Raw genomic sequence first — 14,144 nt, forward strand, 5'->3', positions numbered from 1 at the left:
GAGGATGGATATTGGTGTACATTTTTACCAGGTTCGTATCCTTATAACCTAGAGAGGCACACAGTGGAGGACAGAATATTGGTTTTGGCCACATTGCCCCGGTTGAAAGTCGGCCTACATGGCGCGGTAGCTAGGCAGTTCTGAACATTCCATCGGACCTCGTTTGGGTTTCCAGAAGCCCCCACCCACACAGTGGGGATGAGGATTAAATGGACGAACATCCTTGAGATCCTTGAAATTGCGTGGAACGGGGCATGCAGAAAATGCTAGCTGTTGCTGCGTCGCCAGGGTATTACTTGCTAGTAGCAGTGCTGCTTTCCAGACGAGCGTTTAGACGGTGCTGGCGTTGCCCAGATTGGCCTCAGACCCCGTCTTCTGATTGTACTTGCCACACTTTTTATTTGTACTTTGGTGCAACACGTGTTTCACGGGATCCCCAGGTGTCACTGTTAACATCACAGCTTTATGCGCACGTTCTTGTTTCCCCATTTTTGATTAGCTGTAGTTTTTGCCGGGAAGCAGAAAATTAAGCTTTTGGTTGGTTTTTGTTGTGTTTTTGTCTTTTTTGGGGGGGTCAGGTGTTTGTTTGGTCAGGACCGAATGTAGTGTTATTTAATGGCTTGAGCTTGATGTCCTCTTACCTTTTAGTGATTGTGACCGTGTGAACCCAGTCTGGTTTTCTTCAGATGTTACCAGCTGTACCGTCCACTTTTCTCTGTGGACTCAGACTTCCCTGATCTTTCTTTCTTTTTCATCTTGTCCTTGAATATTCTTTTCCTTCATTCCTCCCTTCCTTTTTTTTGTCGTTGTGCTAGAATCGAACCTGGCCAATCCCTTACCCCACTAATTGTTAGTGCTCAGTGCCTAGTTTCTTTGTACCTTCTAAGCCACATGTTGGAGGGAGACCAGAACAGTTCAGTTTCCTTTTATTACCATCTTCCTTCACATGAGGTTACTCCAGATTCCCCTCTCCTGTTACAGAGATAGGGTCTCCCTGTGTAGCCAGGCTGGCTTCAGACTCTGGTCATCCTGCCTTAGACACCGGTGTGCTAGGCACGTCTTGAGCCTATTTCTTACCACTTTCCTCAGAACCTTGGCTCTACACTTTGCCTTCCCATTCTAACATTTATATTCCTTTTAAGAGACTGTTCTTTTCTGTCATAAGACTAATGCCAGTGTCAGTTGTAAAACACAGACCTATTGAGTTGTCTACACTCCTAGCTGCCACCAACTACAGGTTGTTTTCTAGTCCCTGTTCTCTCAGGTATGTGCCATCATCATGACTACTTCCTGCTTTGTCTCAGGAATGGGTAGCTTTGAGTTTCTTTAACCCTTGACCCTTCCCTTTGCCTTAGCATTGATTTCAGGGGCTATGCCCCTCTCCCAGTTTCTCATCTTTGCCCCTCGACTCACCATAAGTTAAGAGAATGAACTTCAGTTACAATAATGAGTGAGCCTTTCAGTCTGATTTTGGGATAAGAAACAAAAAAGGCAAACAATACGATACTGCTAGATCAGGTCTTGACTGTTCAAGTCCGGTACCTTGTGGTCGTTTGACTGCCACCTCAGTGTGGCCTCAGTGCAGCCTCCAAGTATGTGTCAACACTTCCCTAGGCAATCACGGCCCCAGGCTCTCTGCACTCTTACTCTCACGTGCTACAGGCTCCCTGCCACACAGCTTTCAATAAGAGTACAGTTTTCTATCAGTGGGAACTCCAAAGGTTTGCTTGTGTTTTAAGGTTCTCTGTAATCTGATCTCTCTCTTGTTGACTCATTCTTTAGATTACACCTTGTTCTCTGATCAGAGGTGCTTTCACTGTACCCCACCATTAACTATTCCATTGTTTTCATTTGTAATTTATATTCCTTTCAAACTTCCTCTAGAAATAGCAAGTATAATTTAAAAATTAAAAACCAATAAGGCAGATAGAGCTTACCCATTTCTCAGGTGATTCCAGTGCACTGTGCTGACGTTGAGGGATAGCCTGTACTTCCTGTTTTGTTCTTTTCACCTGTGGATGTATTTCTAAGCAATAGAGGTTTTCTTTTCTAAAGAAGGTATTTGAATCGTATTATATTGCTTGTTTCCTTTATTCTCTTTTGCTAAAATTTATATTGTGAAGTTCATTTTTTTGTGGTTTTGTAGAGTTTTATTGTGTAAGTATGCCATGACGCAGTTTCTGATTTCTAGACAATAAATGTATTCTGGGACCATCGATGCTTAAGTTTCTCTAGAGCAGTGGTTCTCAACCTTCCTAATGCTGTAACCCTTCCATACAGTTCCTCATGTTGTGGTGACCCCAACCGTAAGATTATTTCATTTGTTACTTCAAAACTGTATTTTTGCCACTTTTACGAATCATAATGTAGGCATCTGCTATGCAGGATATCTGCTGTGCCACCCCTGAGAACTACTGCTCCCGGGGATGGTCAACTCTGGAATTCCTGGCTGACGTATGCTGTCATTTGTGGCAGTTTTACTTATCAGGCTCAGGCGAGGCGAAGCTGTTCTTTAAAGTGATTTTTGCCCTATAACAGTGTTGCTTTAGACATGATTGCTGCTCCTTGGTGCTGCCCAGTTTTGCAGTATAATACAAATGTGTTGGATTGTCAGTGTACTGGATTCATGATGCTAGCTCACAGTAAAGTTTTAATTTTTATTTACTGAATTATTAATGAAGTTGAGCTCTGCTTTGTGTATTTATTGACTATTGAAATGCCCTGTTTTGTAAATTGCCTAGTTAAATCTTTGTGGCCATCCCCTCCCATTTTTTTCCTTTGTGATTTTGTGTATTTCACATACAGTCAATGTATTAATCATGTATTATTCGGATGGTGCTTCCCCCACTATGGCTTATTTTTCATCCTTTCTAGAGAAAGTTTTGAAAAGTTAGCTCAGTTTTAAGTTAGTGCTTACACTCTGTGGGGTTTGCTATGGTTATTACTTTGCTTGTTTTTGTCTTTGCTGAGAGATGTTTTCTTTTTTTTCCCTAAAATTAATGTATTTTATTTATATGAGTACACTATACACTGTAGCCATCTTCAGATTGCATTACAGATGGTTGTGAGCCACCATGTGGTTGCTGGGAATTGAACTCAGGACCTCTGGAAGAACAGTCAATGCTCTTAATCACTGAGCCATCTCTCCAGCCCCCTTTTTTCTTTACATTTCTTCTCTTTTCTTTCTAGAAATTCTTTTAGACTTCCTCCCCTAGAAACAGAGGCTAAGGATGAGAATTCAGGCTTTGTTTGGGAAATATAATCCCAGGAACAAGAGAAAGTGGGGTGAGGCTCAGAAAAGTAAGAAGTGATGGAAGGTGGAGGCACATCTTCCTGGCTGCTGCTTCACAAAGACCTAGAGAGAGAGGGGTGGGGGTGGGGGGAGGCACGCACCTGCACTTGGCAGATGTGCTTGTTGGCCACAGAGTGTGCACAGAGAAAGAGCTCCTAGATCAGTAGAACATTTTGTAGAGAGGGAGGGCACTTACTTACTCCTGTTCTAGGCACGTCAGCGTCCCAGTCAGTCCTGCTCTGCGCTGTTGAGTCGTGGGCTTTCTGGCAGCCACTTTTGATATCTTGTTACTTTTTCACTGGCTTTATTTTTTAAACCAAGGAAATTTTTAAAATGCAATTACAGAAGCTCAAATGAAATCCATTCAGGGAAACAAAGAAGTGCTCACTTTGTTAGTTGATGATTTTGGATTAGGTGATGCAAATGTTGGCAGTAGGGCTGCTGTCTTTGTATCTCAGATTTTACACAAAACCAAAACCAAAACAGTTGCAGTGAGATTCGGCAGCTCTGTAGGCTCAGCTCCTGTCCGGAGCTCAGTCATCTGTCTGCTTGAGGTGGATGTACTTCCCTGAACCAATTGCAGTGTTCAGGGATGTAGAAGAGTCTAGTCAGTCCTCGGTTCTTTGCCCTTCCCTGACTTGGAGGGAGTGTAATGACATCAGCCCCACTTGGGTCACAAGGAGTACATTCATTACCAAACAGGATTTCTAATGAGAGGAAGGAAGGTAAGAGTGCTGGTCATATACTAAGTGGCAGATTCTCTTCAGAGTTAATTTGGGGGAAGGGGGGATGGCTCAGTTTGTGAAGTGCTTGTTCTACTGGCACAAGAATCCACGTTTGGTCTCCAGAACCCACATAAATAAGCCATGCATAGTAGCAGGCATATGTAACCCCAATGCTGGGGAATTAGAGACAGTTTGATCCCTGGGGCTCTCTGGCCAGCCAGTATAGCTTAATCAGGGAGCTTCAAATCTGTGAGAAACCCCATCTCATACAACAAGGTGGATGGTACCTGAGAAATGACATCCAGGGTTGACCTTTGACCTCCACAGGAACACGTGTATAAACACTTTCACACATACAAATACATTCACACACACAACATAAAATTAATCATTTTACTTATTCTCCCCCCCTCTGTGTGTTTATGTGTGTGTGTCTTATATTTTGTCTATCTATGTGCATGTGTGGCGGCCAGAGGTTACTGTCAGGCTTTGTTCTCAATTGCTCTCCATCCTTTATTCCCTCCAAACCCTCCCATACACCTCTTCTTGCCCTCTTTCAAATTCATGGCTTCTCTTTTTCATTAACTGTCATTACAAACATACATGCATATTTGTAAATACATAAATACGTGCTCAGTCTGTATAATGTCACTTGTTTGTCTGTTTTCAGGGCTGCCCATTTGGGTTTGGATAGTTGATTGGTGTGGCCTTCCCTGGGGAAGACTTTCTCCCACTCTTGGCATTCCTTAGTTGTGTAGTTCTTTGTGTAGGGTTGAGGCGTCATGAGTTTTCTCCGTCTTTTACTGTCCTTGTTCACCTCATGTTCAGGTAGTCGTGTTGGGGAGACTTTATGGGTGTAGCTTCTGACATTCCTAAGAAACATAATCTTACAACAAACTGAAGACACACCCAGCTTTTTAGGTGGGTACTGGGGTCAAACTCAGGTTCTTGTGTGGCAAGCATTTTGTGTGTGTTTCTTTTTATTATTAATTAATTTTTATTTTATGTGAATTGGTGTTTTTGCCTGCATGTATGTATGCCTGTATGAAGGTGTTAGATTTTGGAATTGTGAGCTGCCATGTGGATGCTGGAATTGAACCTGGGTCCTCTGGAAGAGCAATCGATGCTCTAGCCGCTGAACCATTTCTCCAGCCCTGCAGCAAGCATTTTAATGATTGTGCTAATTTCTAGCAGCCTTGCTGTCTTGTGATGTGTGCTTTCACTGTTAGTCAGATGGTGTCCTGTCACCAAGGCTTCTCAAAAGCTGCCCATTTTTACCATCTTTTCCTTTTCCTCACAAAATAACTCCAGTATTTGGTTCTCCTTGGTGGTGGGAAATGGTCTTTACAACCACCTGTAACTTGTGTTCGGCTGGCCTCAGGGAGATCTTTTGCCAGTGTAATCCATCCTGAAAGCATTTCTTCCCTCTTTCTTCTTTCTGACTCAGTCATGGAGAAAGTGTTTTTATCTTCATCTCGCAGCCAGTAAGGAACAGCTCAGGCTCAGCCTGTGACAGCGTAACAGGTGGGTTCCGTGGGCAGACCTGTTTCCCAGTGGTTTGGGATTTTGAAAAGGGGACTGTCACTATAGCAGTCTCCCCTGGGAATGTAGTATGGAGTGCAGGCAAGTTCTCCATACCCATTATGTCTTATGGCTCCTTCATTGCTCTTCCACTAAGGCTGATTTATAATTTAGGGCTGGGGACTTAGGGTTTGCCTCCTGAGAACGGCAGCCTCGTGTTGTAGGTCTGACTGGAGTGGTTTCCCTTCTGTTCTTCTGCACACTTGCTTTTCCCCTCCCCGTTTCATTGGTTAGAACCTCCAGCATTACGCTGAGCCAGCAGAAACACTCACTTCTTCATGATCTAAGGAAAAGAATGTTCAGATTTTCACAATGGAGTTTTTTGTTTGTTTGTTTTGTTTTTTCAGAAAGAATTTTACTATACAGACAAGGCTGGCATTGAACTCATAGGGATCCCCCTGCCTTTGCTTCCTGAGTGCTTGATTAAAGGTGTGCACCACTATTGCTGACTACAAGTATGCTATGAATTATAGTCGAATACTGTAGGAAAGGATAGGACAGCACGCAGGCTTGAGAAGCATTTAAAAGTTAGAATAAGCTAGGCTAGGTGGCTTGTGCTTATATCCCCAGCACACTGGAGCTGGGGTAGGAAGATCTCATGAGTTTGATGCCAGAGGGATTCTAGGCCAGCCTGGGGTACAGAGGGAGATCTTAAAAAATTAGGAAAACAAAATCAAAAAATTTTGAATAAACCAGGATTTATCAACTAATGTATCTAACTTAAACACTATAATTTATATGCTTGTAGGCAAGATGATTCTTAAGACTCAAGAAATGGGTTAAATTAAAGATTCTTTTGGAGGAGGAGGAGGGGTGGCTTTTTACTGTAGACTTTTTTTTCCCCACCTGTTGCCACATGTTAATTTTAAGTCAGCCCCAACATTCACAGGTGCTTTTTTTTTGTTTTGTTTTCCTTTCTGTATTCTAATTTAAGATGTTCTATAAAGTGGGGAACAGTGTTGTTACTGTGTGTTAGTAGAGGAAATTAAGACATACTGAAGTGCCCTATAAAAACCACTCTGGGGGTTGGGGATTTAGCTCAGTGGTAGAGCGCTTATCTAGGAAGCGCAAGGCCCTGGGTTCGATCCCCAGCTCCGAAAAAAAGAACCAAAAAAAAAAAAAAAAAAAAAACCACTCTGTTGGAGACATGCTTATCTTTCTAACATATACCTTGTAAGGCTTTGACGCGTAGTGTCCTGAAATCACCCAGTAGAAGGGCTCTCTTTGTCCTGCTTACATCTTAGCCTGGTCCAGTTCTCTGGCTCACCCTAGAGACTTCAGACAAGTTCACATAAAAGTAACCCAAAGACAGTGTCTTAGAGCTCTGTTCAGCGTTCAGGAAAGACATGAGATAGATTGTAACAATGTGGCTGTCAGTGGAGTGCTCTGTTAATCTGTTAGTTTTTGGAATGTCTTATAGCCGACTTTCTTGGACCCACCAGTGGTTTAAATAGGTCATGGAGGCTGCTAATAAAGTTTAAAGCTTTGGCCTTTCCCTGGTGCAGTTCCTCAGTTAACTCATCTAACTTAACCCATCTAGCCTGCTATCTGCCACGGGACTAACTCTAGACCTCTTTGCTTCTGCTCTGTTCTGGTCCATGACTGTTCCCCTCCATGTTGGCTTTTGATTTTCCCTCTTCCTGCATCACTCCCCTGCCTGGAAGTTCCACCCTCTACTTCCTGCTTCACTATTGGCCATCAGGTCTTTGTTACAACCAGTCAGTGGCGAGACAACCTCTGACACATTTCTAGATCGCCTTTAGGCAGGTAAGGAAGGACAAATATTTACAACATAGAAAATCTGGTGATAGGCCCTATAAATGACAGCACCAGAATCCTGCCAGCACATAATTCTCTGCAGAATTAACAGTTCAGAATACGGAGAGGCACACCTTCACACAGTGCGAAGAAAGGCTATCCCAGCAGTGTTCCTCTTTATCTGTTAGTTTGTACATTAGGCGTTTTTCACTGTCTTTACCTGAGTTGTTGAGTGAAGTTTGGGCAAATAGAGAAACAATTAACATGAACTATAACCAGAATTGTTTGCTTTTGGAAACTTGGTTCCATGGAAGTGTGTGCGGGTGGTGTGTGTCTTTATCTATAATATATACTATATTTACATCATATAGCTGTGTTATGTATACATCTCTCTCTCTCTCTCTCTCTCTCTCTCACACACACACACACACACACACACACACACACACACACACACACACACACGTGTGACTTTTTTCTTTTGGAGGCAATGCCTTACACTGTAGTTCAAGCAGCCGGGAACTTATGGCACTCCACCTGCCTCAACTTTTTTTTTTTTTTGGAAGATAATTTTGTAATTATATTTATGTACAGAAAACTTAAGTGTACATTTAACCCAGCGTAGTGGCGAGTTCTTTAGCCTTTGCCTTTTCCAGCTTGGCAATGCGAGCCACAGACTTAGGACCCAGGACGTTGCCTCCCCAATGGCAGCGGATCTCGTCATATCTGTCATTATAATTGGTCCTAACAGCTTCCACCAGCTTAGCCAGAGCACCCTTGTCCTCCGAGTTCACCTGTGTGAAGGCAACAGTGGTGCACGTCTCCCTGTGGACCAGGCACCCAGCCTGGCCTTTCCCTTGATGACGTAATAGGGCACCCCCATCTTTCGACAAAGGGTAGGCAGGAAAACCACCAGCTCAATGGGGTCTACATCATGGGCAGTCACCACCAGCTGAGCCTTCTTGTTCTCCACCAAGGGGGTGACTGTATTGACCCCTGCTCGGAGGACAGGTGGTCTCTTAGTTGGGACGTCCCCTTTGCACTCAGCTTTCTTCTCAGCACGGGCCAGCAGCCTCTGCTTCTTCTCCTGCTTTGTCTCTGGCCTGTACTTGTGGGCAAGCTTAGCAGCTGAGTCGCTGTTTGCCTGTCCAGGGCCTGGGTGAACTGGTTGATGGCAGGAGGTACTTTGAGCCGCTTATAGAGGATGGCTCTTTGCCGCTGCAGCCTGATGTAGTGGGACCATTTGACGAAGCGCGTGAGATCTCTTTTGGGCTGGATGTCCTACCCAATGCCGAAGTTCTTAGGCCTTTTCTCAAACAAAGGATTGACCACCTTTTTGGCCTCTTGTTTCTTGACCATGGCGGGGGCCGGGGCCACCTTCTTCCCCTTGGTCTTCTTTCCTTTGGGCATCTTGCTCGGCTGGAGGAGAGAGCCTGCCTCAACTTTTAAAGTGGTGAAATGACAGCTGTTTATAGCTAGGCCTATTATAGGTTTGAACTTAAACCCTGTCTCTATCATTTTTAATGCTAGGCCTGTTATTTTATAGTTTCTAAACCTATTTTTCTCATGAGATAATTTGTTTCAGAAAATGTGGAAATATGAGAGGCCCCAAAGAAAGACAAAAGTAACCCATACTTCTCCATTTAGGAAAAAATGTCTGCAGAAGCGTTCTAGTGAGAATGTTGGGGACACAGAAGCAGCCTGATGGTCACTGATAGGCTTGTTACATGCACTTCAGTTCACCCACAGAATGGACGTAGAGTGGGTTAACCATGTAGTAGCTTAGCTGTAGAATCTCTATGCTCACATCTTTCACCATTGCTAGTTAGTTACGTAGCCATAATGACCCTGAGAGTGTAGTGCTTGCTCCATGGGGTGTTCCTGAATAGTAAGTGTAACGTTTAATTTGACACACTGCAAGTGCTTGACAGGTGTTGTTCATATTATTAATTTTATGTGCTGATTGGGAAATATTTCCAAATATAACTTATGAAGAAAAGATAGTAAATAAAATGCATATACACCTAAAAATAAAGATTCGCTCTTTCTCTTTTTTGTGTATAAAGTATATCCATGAGGGTATTAAATGGATAAGCATTTACATTTGAGGGATTTCACTGTGGATTTGGAAATAGTGATGAGAGAGATAATTTTTAAAAAGATTTCTTTACTTATGTATGTGAGTGCACTGTGGCTGTCTTCAGACACTCTGGAGGAGGGCTTCGGATCCTAGTACAGATAGTTGTGAGCCACCATGTGGTTGTGGGAATTGAACTCAGGACCTCTGCAAGAGCAGTCAGTGCTCTTAACCGCTGAGCCATCTCTCCAGCCCCGAGACACTTTTTTTTTTAAAGAAAAACTTGTAAGTGAATTTTTAATGAATGCATGTATCTTTTATATATTTTGTTCCAATGATATTTTTCTTATGCCAGTGTTTTGTTGTTTTTTATCTTTCTTGCAAAATCTTATTGCCTTTGTTTCCACAGTAACTCCCTGAAACCAGCCTTTTGCTGATATACTAAAGATAGAAATTATTTTGTGATAAGTAAACAGATTACATATCTAAAATTGTTTAAAATTTTTTACATTAAATCAGAGTGTTGTAGTAAATGTTAGCTTTTAAGAAATCCTCTTTGGTATATAATTTTGGTCAACCAGGCTTTGAAAGAGATGAGTGAATGTTTAGACCCTGGTGAAGACAGATTGTCCTCAGCAAATGCCACTCTAGAGTGATAGCAGAGGCAGGTCCCTGTCTCAGATGAATTTAGCCATCCTCACTCATAGACTGGTTTACTTATCTGGAGCTCTGGAGTCTTATAAGGCTAGGCACTCTCCAAATTCCCACACACTATTTGCTTCCTCTCTCTATCCCACACTGTCTTGGGCCGTGGGCTGAGGCTGGGGGTTGGCTTCCACCCTCAGGGAGCCCCACCAGCTGTTCCTTTCTAGCCTAACATCAGTGATTACCTGCTTTTGAGGGAAAGAACTAGGAATTTTGTTCTCTGTTCTTACTTCTCCTTTCAGCTCTTGAGCATTTTCTAAGCACTCTGTATTACTGCGGACTCTTCTGGAAGGGGTTAGCCTAAGTAAGATGGAGTCCTGGCTTTTGTCAGGCTTTTCTTCCTGTTAGGAGCCAATTGTAATTGTAGCCACTATAGTAGTATTCACTTACCACAAAAGGATAGTTCTTTCAAAACAATCAAATTATTTAATGTGTTTTGAGTGCTTTAGTATTACTTTATATGCATGAATGTCTGTGTACCATGTGCATGCCTGGGACCTCTAAAGGACTGAGGAGGGCGTTGGGTCCTCTGGAACTGGAGTTAACACAGGGATGTGAGCCACCATGTGTGTGCTGGGAATAAAACCTGGGTCCTCTGCAGTAGCAGCTAGTGCTCTTAACCACCGAGCCATCTCTTTAGTCCCAGTAAAATAGTTTTGGATAGGAATATGTCAACACAATTAGAGAATATGTATTTTTTAATAACTCGTTTTGAAATATTTATACAAAATAGGGGATAAATGGCATGCACAGAGCCAGTTGTATCAGTTACTTGGTGTTGCCAAGACAGAAACAATTGTGGGAATGTTTTTTCAGCCATTCAGAGGTTTGCAGTCTGTCAGCAGGAATGGCGTAGTGAAGTGGCTTAGTCTAAGGTGTTGGAAATGTGCCATGGCTGGACCTCCAGAGGCCCACATCTAGTGACTTCCTCCCACAAGGAAGGACTCTACCCCTTAAAGCTTCAGAATAGTGCCACAGCTGGGGCTTGGTGTTAAAGGCAGGAGCCTGTGCAGCACATTTCAGATTCCTGCCATTACAGTGAGTCCTCAGCGACTCTGAAGCTATTACTGAAGGAAGAGTCACCATGGGCTGAAGGGATGGCTCAGCGGTTCAGAGCACCGACTGCTCTTCCAGAGGTCCTGAGTTCAATTCCCAGCAACCACATGGTGGCTCACAACCATCTGTAATGAGATCTGATGCCCTCTTCTGGTGTGTCTGAAGACAGCTACAGTGTTGTACTCAAATAAAAAGTGAATAAATAAAAAATATTAAAAAAAAAAAAGAGAGTCACCATGTCATGCTCGAGAAACCAGACTCTTGATACTTCACTGAATATTTCCCCACCATGTTTCTATCCTTAGCTCTTGCGTACTGCTATGCCAGAGGAACTTGCTCTGTGATTTTTCTTATGCTTCTGTCAAAGAAAATGTTTATAGTCATAGGCCTTCCCTATGGCTTGAATCAAGCTCTTTGCAGTTAAAAGGAGGTTTTTCTTCTCTATTGGTATGCTGCCACCCTGATTAATTTACTCCCTTGTTTGGTCTAGTCTTTTGTAGCCTGCATTTCCTTGCATGTATAGGATGCATGGTATCAGTGGTTTAACAATATAATGACTTCATCTGTCAATGAGTGTCATGCCAAGACAAGCAGAGCCAAGAAGAATGGAGAAAGATTTATTATCTGCAGCAAGCAAGGAGAACATGAAAGTTATTTCCTAAATTTTGCCTTTGTTGAGCAAATGGGGATTCTTTTTTTCTGGAGCCAGTATGTACTCATGTAAACCAGGCTTTTAGGGGTGAGTGCATTCCTGAGCATGCTCAGTGAAGGAACGTGTTCTGAGCATGCTCAGTGAAGGAAGGTGTTCCTGAGCATGCTCTTTAGTTTGAGATCATAGTTCAAAGACGGCTGTGATAGTCTTGACTGTCAACTTGATTGGATTAATAGCCTAGGTAGTTAGTGAAGCACACCTGGGCCAGCCTCGGAGGGCATCTCTAGAGAAGCGTAGATCATGAGGGTTTTGACATAATGAGATTAATTTTCTTGATGGATCCATAATATGATGGTGTAATTGGGAGGTGATGATAGGAAATGGGGACTAATTAGGGGAAGTAGTGCACAGGGAGCCTCCCTGGGGGCTATGTCTTGCTTTGGCCTCTTCATGTCTGTTTCTTCTATTTCCTGTTCACCTTGAAGAAGCTTCTGTGCCATACACTTCTGCCACCATGATGTTTTGCCAAGCACATGGGACCAAATGATCATGTACTGAACCCTTTGAAACTGTAAGCCCAAATAAAAATTTCTGGGTACTGCAGAGATAGCTTGGTTGGTTAAGTTCCAGCCACACAAGCACAAGAAAGTAAACTAGGTCTCCAGCACCAACACACAAAGTCCGATGGAAGCGGTATGTACTTTGAGTCCTAGTGCTGGGGAGACAGAGACAGGCAGACTCTGGGATTTGCTAGTTGGCCAGCTTAGCAAGCAGACCTGTTCTAGGCCATTGAGAGACCCCGTTTCAAAAAACAAGGCAGACGACACCTGGAGTTGTCATATGGTCTGTTTTCATGTGCATTCCTGAGTGTGTCTCCACCATGTGCCCTTGTACACACACATACATACACATACACACACATACGCATGCACACACATGCCCACACGTGCCCATGTGTGCATATAGACACCTAAGAACACATTGGACATTTGGGGTCCGTGACACAAAACTGACTAATTCAATGGTGGCTACAATTTTGGACGTGCTTAGCCAATGTCAATGGAATACATATTGAAGTGTTAAAATACAGGATATACTTTTGGGCATGCTAAACTTTCTTACAAAATTATAGCTTAAAAAATGGGAAAAGAATACTTTGAAAGTGTATATAATATAGGAGTTTACCCTCAAAGATGTCGGCCTTGCTTAGTGGCAAGTATTTTCTAGACACATTTCATTCCTTATTCTTAAACTGCTTACGGCAGCCAGTGTTCTGCGTCTTCAAAGTAGTTGTGTGACTCCTGTTAGTGCTGATACACAATAGTTGCACTGCCAGGAATAGTTGGGTGCCCTAGCTTGAGTTTTCTCATAAGTGTTTTACTACAGCATTTTAAAGCATTATTTGATTATGACATAAACCACGAATTAGTGTCATTGATATTTCCAGCTCAAATAGCCCAGAAAAATAATAGGCTTAATATCCTGGGGAATCTAGTCCAAAACATAGATAGCTAAGCAAAGAGGTCAACTAGAAGAATAAGACACAAAGGATACTTATGGTTGTGTCTTAAAATACAGTTGCAATAAATTCATTTTGGGATTCTGGCTAACGTACAAAAGAGTGTAACTATTCAGAGGGTGAAAAAGCTAGAGAAGTGGAGAGAACATTGAGAAGGTAGGTCTCCTTCCTTTAGCTTCAGCCTGAACTTTAGTAACACACGTGGTTTGTATGTCATGGTGATTCTGGTATGATGAATCCAGGCACTTTGTAACTCAAAGGAAGAGTGAACAGTGTAAGGAACATAATGCCTCTGCCTTCCCAGTTTTTAAACATACCTAATCCGTGGTTTATAGGATACAGTTATAATCCCATAGGAGATGGAGGTTAATAGGCTTATATACACCTATTAAGAGTTGATATCATCTTCCTCAGTTGATTATATTTTATTACCTGCTAATCTGCATGCTAAGGTGCACTTTCAGAACATGTTTTCTGTGGAAGGACCTTCCACATTTTAGGAAGGACCTTTAGCTTCTGTCTGGGAAGCTCTGATGTGTAGGGCACAGCAACAGATAGAAGCCACAACCAAGTTCTGTGAGCCTTTCCACAGCTGACCAGTGTAGCTTTTAACTTTAGGACGGCTCTTACAGTTTATCCGATGACAGCGTCTCCATGCTACATGTAACTTCAGTATAGTTCTCACATGGTGTGTCTGTGTGATGCTTGTACATGTGTGATGATGCATGTGCCTGTGTGATTCATGTGGTAGTGTCACTCATGTGGGATTGTGGAAGTCA

General features: G+C 42.8%; 1 protein-coding gene and 1 pseudogene across 3 annotated transcripts in view; one reads left to right on the forward strand and one right to left on the reverse strand.

Moving 5' to 3' along the window:
* The window catches only part of Dock7 (dedicator of cytokinesis 7), a 170,472-nt gene that overhangs the window by 2,857 nt on the left and 153,471 nt on the right, over positions 1–14,144 (forward strand). The window lies entirely within an intron of this gene.
* LOC116899986 lies at positions 7,968–8,772 on the reverse strand (annotated as a pseudogene).

Source organism: Rattus rattus, chromosome 1 (genome assembly GCF_011064425.1).
Source record: "Rattus rattus isolate New Zealand chromosome 1, Rrattus_CSIRO_v1, whole genome shotgun sequence".
In the NCBI taxonomy this organism is placed as follows: domain Eukaryota; kingdom Metazoa; phylum Chordata; class Mammalia; order Rodentia; family Muridae; genus Rattus; species Rattus rattus.